The sequence below is a fragment of the Hydra viridissima genome, unplaced genomic scaffold (genome assembly GCF_058129835.1).
Source record: "Hydra viridissima isolate aposymbiotic clone 2 unplaced genomic scaffold, HvirCarnegie_v1 scaffold_3, whole genome shotgun sequence".
In the NCBI taxonomy this organism is placed as follows: Eukaryota; Metazoa; Cnidaria; class Hydrozoa; order Anthoathecata; family Hydridae; genus Hydra; species Hydra viridissima.
In genome coordinates, this window is record NW_028324302.1 from 8,235,320 (window position 1) to 8,241,500 (window position 6,181).

A 6,181-nucleotide genomic window follows, 5' to 3' on the forward strand; every position below is an offset into this window, starting at 1 on the left:
TAGCTTTCACTTTCAAGACCCTTTTAGCTACATTAATAATATTTTTACCAAAAAAGTAAGCAGCAACTTTTAAAGCCACTCTGAATTCTATTTAAGGCGAAGAAGCTCGATCACTGTAGAAAAAAACGGGATTTGATATCTGTTCTAAAAATATCGTAATTGGATGGATAGCTAGAATCTGGTTATAGCAGAAAGAAATGCAGACTGAAGATTTGGCTGAAAATAAATCAACATGTATCATTTAAGTATTAAAATCAATTTTATGAAAAACTTTTTAAATTTGAAAACAAAAAAAAATTCTTTCAGTACGGTTTCAGTCACATGGGGTTGAGCGTTATCATGGAGAAGTTTGAAATTTTGAGTGTCTGTTTTAGGTCTTTGCTTATTTATTTCGCATATAAGAGGTTTAAAACAATTTTTTATATAATATTCGCTAGTAATGGTGTCTCCCTTTTCAACATAACCCAAATGAACAACACCTGTTGTTTTGAAGAAGATGGAGAACATGTTTTTCGGTTGTTGGACACAAGTCGGCCAACTAGCGTTAGCCGACTTGTGTCCAACTTGTCTCAAATAAAACCACGACTCATCCCCTGTAATAATATCACATAGCTAAATTTTCCTTACATGCCTCAACTCTATACTTGCGATTTTGATCGGTTAACTCGTGGGGTATCCAACGTGGTGTTAGCTTTCTTTTTTTAAGTGCGTTGTGAATAATTTTGTTGATTGTAAAACGATTAATCGATGTCAGGGCTTCAATTATATTATGTGTTACATGCGGAGTTTCTTCAATAATGGCTTGCACACGTTCAATATTCTCAGCTGTATACGTTGTTTGAGGGCGCCCTGAGCGAGGATCATCTTCAAGACTCTCTCTACTATCTTTAAATAAAGTAGCCCACTTGGCAACTGTACTATATTTTTGAGCTTGGTCACCATGAACTAAAAACAACTCATCGGTTATGGCTTGTGCTGAAACTCCAAGTAGAGCACGGGTTTTAATATATGCTCGATATTCAAATTTTTCCATTTTTAAATTTTTTCTTTTAAACGTATATAATAAAGTTTAAATAACTTTTTTAATAAACATTCAAAATATTTCAACAAGTACTTAAAATGTTCATTATTAAACAGTTTAAAATGATATATAAATATTTAACTATTTCCTGTCTCATTGTATCTTTATAGATGAAGTTCTACGAACTTTCCTAACGACCTAAGTACAATGCAGTTGCTGTCCCTTTCTCTGAACTTGTGATACATAAAACTACTCGCAATCTTTTAACATCAGCTTTTATTGGTAATTGATGTTAGAGTATGTTAAGCATGGTAATTTAGCAAGCTTCAGTTGGGCACACAACAGGTTAGTTATACATTGCAATCATACAACAGGTTAGTTATACATTGCAATCATACAACAGGTGTAGCTTAAGATCAATTTCAGTGATAATTTCAGTCAGACTAGAGAAGTATCAGCAAATGATTTGTTTAATGATTTATTTAGAAAAAAAACTACATTTGTTTGCGTCGTTTTTATAGATATTAAAGATATTATATTATAGCTATTATGTTATTGTATTAGTTTAAAGGTATATCAATATGGTGTATCATCATTTACACTCGTTTACATTAGTTTCTAAAATTTAGAACGCATGCCAAACATTTTTGAAATTTTTAGCATTAGTTACAAGTTTTTATGTAAAAAGTTTACCATACATGATTTGCAATTGCAAACAATCTAAAACATGCAGTGGTTGAATCAAGTAATGTTTGTGAGACTATCACTGTCAGACTGTCACTGTATGGTCAGACAAGAAGTTAGCTTAAAGAAAAACAAATACGTAGAAGAATTTTGACCCTACCTTTGACCCCAATTTGTTAAGTAACGGTTAAGCTATCAACATTGGTATTGATGAACGAAGCAGGTGTAAAATATTGGTGTCGGACTATTGATAGATAATCATATCTGTTCAGACATTAAGAGCAATAACTAGCTTCTAAATATTACTTTTCTCTCGAAAATCTAACTTTTCACTTTGAGAAAATTAATTAGAAACTAAAGTAGTATCTTTTAATTAGATTAACACATAAAAGAATTACGAGAATAGTTAATATTACAAAATGTTAACTACTTTAATTATAATACAAATAATTCAAATACCGTAAAACCATTTCATCATTAAAATCATCTCATGGTTTTTACTCATACTTAATTCCGTTTAAATCTTGCAACTTACGAATTCTGTTCACCTTTTAAAAAGAAAGAACTGAATACGAAATAAGGAAGCAAGACGAATCAGATTACATTAAAAGAGAGTGAGAACGTGAATGAGGATGTTATTATAATGAATTGAAGAATGTGTTTAAGCGTTTTCTTATCAAATAAAAAGTAACAACGCGTTTATTAGGGTGATAAGTTTTTTTCACTTTTCCCTGTATCATAATTTGAGGAGCTTAATTAAAGATAAAATTTTACTTTCAATATAAAAATTTGATAAAAAAACCTCCCGTACAAATTGATTTTTAAAACTTTATCGGTTTTTTTGATCTTTTTTTTTTTGAGTTCACTCTAAGCAGATACAAAGTTGAACACAAGCTTTACAGCCACTTTATACAACATTATATACATAATTATATACATATAGTCATCATACACAAAAGAAGTCAATTGTTTACAATAATGTTATTGGGCAGGATGAATCTTAGTGGAAGGTTATCCCTGTTGTGGCAGGAGTCGCGCAGGTCTCGCAAAAAATTGATCGCATGCTTACAGCATTTGGGTTGTCATTCACAACTTTTTGGATTGTCATTCAGAGCTGCAGACAGTTTACCAAAATCTTCAGCGCAGAACAATTGACTGTTAAACCAATGGTCAGCTCTTGAATAAGAAATGGATCAACAAATTTTGCGCAGCTTGTTCCGGGTTTCAGACATCAGAATAAATGCAAAAAGGGTTAGAACGGAAAGGTTGTTGAAACGTCATAAAAGGGATCGCAGTTCTCTCACTGTAGTGATACTGTAAGATACGAGTTAAATGGTAGAGAAACTTCATGTTGTTTCTCTAGCAGCCTTAATCTCAGTTTTCTCTTTGCTAAAGGCTACTTTCAGTTTATCATAAATTCTCATCAAACACTGCTTAAAGAAATTCTTGATGTTTTACCCATGATAATGCGAAAAGCGCGATCCAGCACATGGTGCTGGCAATTAATACACTTGGGTTCGGGGTAATCTCTCTCTTCGAACATTTTATGCAGTCAAATGACAACGCTTGTCTTAAGGTGGTACACCCCCATTCTAAAAAATTTCCTTAAAATAATCAATACAAAATTAAAACTACAATACACAAGTTAAAACAAGTATGCTGATTTTTTTTTTTAAATAAGAAATCTCGATTGCTCAACTTTTGCCTCACTTATTCCATACGAATTGCCAAAATATGGGTGTAATTTAAAACAAGATATCTCCAGTTCTATATATCTTTTAACTCTGAAATTTTCACACTATGTTCCTAAAAGGTACGAAGAGGTTATGAACCAAAATCATGCATTAAAGATGCATAAAACATTTTAAAAATAATTTTCTATATATTTAAAAAAATTGTTAACAAAAAAAGCAAGAAAAAAAGATTTTAAACATACTTATACATCATATTTATTTGTAGTTTTGGTTCATTACCTAAGTCAATTAATAACAAAAACACCCTGAAAATTTCAAGTCAGCATATGGTCCCAAACAGAAAATATTGCGTTTTAAAATTTAGGTATTAGGTAAACATGACATTTTGAGAAAAACACAAAAAACAAAATAAAAGTTCGTTATATTAGGAAAAGAAGCACGAGCCCAATTAAAAACCTCCACTATTATATTGTGGGTCCTTTTCGTATTAAATCATATGATTAGTAAGTAGTTTACATTTTTTGTTTTTAAAATGCGTTGCTATGGCGTTGCTACGGACTTCTCAATTTACTATGGCCAAAAAACACATAATTATACACACTTCCTTATTTATTTATTAAAAAAAAAATTAATAATATTGTTCTATGAAAAATTTTGAATTTAAAAAACCAATTTTCAAAAAATTGATTTTTTCTAAAAAATTTCAAAATTAATGGGGATGTACCACCTTAATGTAGATCACTTTAAACGCTTTTGTGTTGACAATAATCACAAGTGATCCCCATAGGTTGAACTCCTCCAACTGATGTCTCCTCCCTGGTGTCCTTCTACGATTATTTAAGCTTTCCCATATTTCAATTTGATCGCAGTCAACCTAATAACTCTTTTACTTCATTCTTGAGGATTACTGCTTGATATTCAAAGCCGTTAATGTGTTTGCCATCTAAGGGTACGTTTCACCTCTCCAGATAAAGCATGCTCTTGTGTAAATAGCATTATGAATTTTTCGCTGACATAGACAATTGCTGGCTGTAGTATATAAAAATTTTAAAAAAAGGTTTCAACTTTTAGAACTGTAATTAAGTAATTGTGTATGCAGTTTACTAATTGAATGTAACACTGAATACAGTATAGAATTTAATACAATATGTAATATAAGTATTTGAGTACAGTTACTTAATGCATATCCAAAAAAGATACATCCTCTAGTAGGTTTCACAGACCATAAAAATTTAACAAAGTATGATAAGATTATTGAATAAATTTGATGCATTTGTATTGTTTCACTTTATTGATGAATTTTCATTATCTAGTTACAGTGTTTTTTGTAGCTTATTAACTAAAAATATCAGGGACGGTTTAATGTTTTTTTTTAAAAATTCTTTAGTTCAATATACACATGTAAAATATCTGCATTCTTTGATTTCACTAATTGCCATCAGGTTTTAACGATTTTAAAAAATTTATTCAACACTGCATGCAAGTTATTTTAAATGGGAAGATATATATATATGACGATTATAATTCGTTTTTTCCACTTACTTTTCCACTTAACGATTATAGATTTTTTCAAACAATTATTTTGATTTATTGAAGATTTAAATAAAAATCAGCATAAATTCATAAAAAATCATAAAAGTGATTTAAACAGCAGCAATGGATTGCTGCTGTTTAAATCACTTTTATTTGTTCCAAAAAAGATAACCTGCCGCTGGACTTCAAATAGCAAGTCTTTTCAATTGGTGTGCAAAACTTTTTATTTCAAGAATTTTAATGAATAAAATATTTTGATAACAATTAAAAAAATTTTTTATATCAACTTCATCATATAATATATATGTGAGCCAATTGAATTGGTTACCATTGGTTCCCTCACAATAAAGAGAGTTGTTGTTAAGTAATATATTTTGCCTACTAAAAATCAATCTTGAAAGATTTTACAAACAAAAGCGGTTTCGCTAATTGTGATACAAACTTTTTTAAAAGAGAAAATAGAATTGCAGTTACTCTAGAATCCAGCTTTACAAAATTCCAGCATTTGGGGAGGGCAGGGGAAAAGGGGATTGAATAGAATCATAAAAATTCAAAGTCTGAGATTGTTTCTAGCTTAGTTTTGAAACTATTTTAATTCTTAAGCAGCATTTATTTTTTAATGAAAGCTTTATATCAGTAATTATTTCAGTTTATATATTCAAGTTATAGACATGTATAATTAGCTTCTCTTGTTTAAAATACTCACGTTAATATCTGTTGTAAGATGCAAGAAATCCAGCAGAGATGTCTAAAACTACTTACAATAGAGATAAAAGTATTTTTAAAAAATTGTTAAAATAGTTTGTTGAAGTTCGAGAGTCCTAAATCCCAAGATAACCTTAATTTATAGTTTTGAAGATTTCTGAATGTTTATAGTTTGATTGCAAATTTTACTTCTTATTGAATTTTTCCCTTTTTGTATATGTTAAATTATTTTCGGAGATATTACATTAAGTGGTGCGAATTTTAACGAGCCCAAAACTGTTTATATCAATGATATATTAAAAATAACTAGATGTCTAACTTTCGCGTATTTTTTGAAGCAAAAATCGGCCATTATGGGGGGCAAATTTAACAAATCAAAAGCTTCGTATTTGTTTTGTTTTGATAAATAGCGTAAAGATTTTGCCCCCCATAATGGCCGATTTTTGCTTCACTTTTTCTTATACCGATTTACGGCAGTTAGACATCTAGTTATTCTTAATATATCATTGGTTTATATGGATAGCAAAATATTAAAGTTGCTCCT

At 29.9% G+C, this 6,181-nt stretch overlaps 1 long non-coding RNA gene across 2 annotated transcripts; it reads right to left on the reverse strand.

The window, feature by feature from the left end:
* Window positions 1–5: 5 nt before the first annotated feature.
* LOC149890841 (uncharacterized) lies at window positions 6–2,276 on the reverse strand. Of its 2 annotated transcripts, none has more exons than XR_016451087.1 (3): window positions 2,165–2,276; window positions 1,866–1,949; window positions 6–216 (listed from the first exon to the last, which is right to left on the reverse strand). It is a non-coding gene; the product is annotated as an uncharacterized LOC149890841 (long non-coding RNA). The 2 variants fall into 2 exon arrangements; XR_016451088.1 differs by having other exon boundaries at window positions 1,866–1,969; window positions 2,165–2,244.
* Window positions 2,277–6,181: the final 3,905 nt, after the last annotated feature.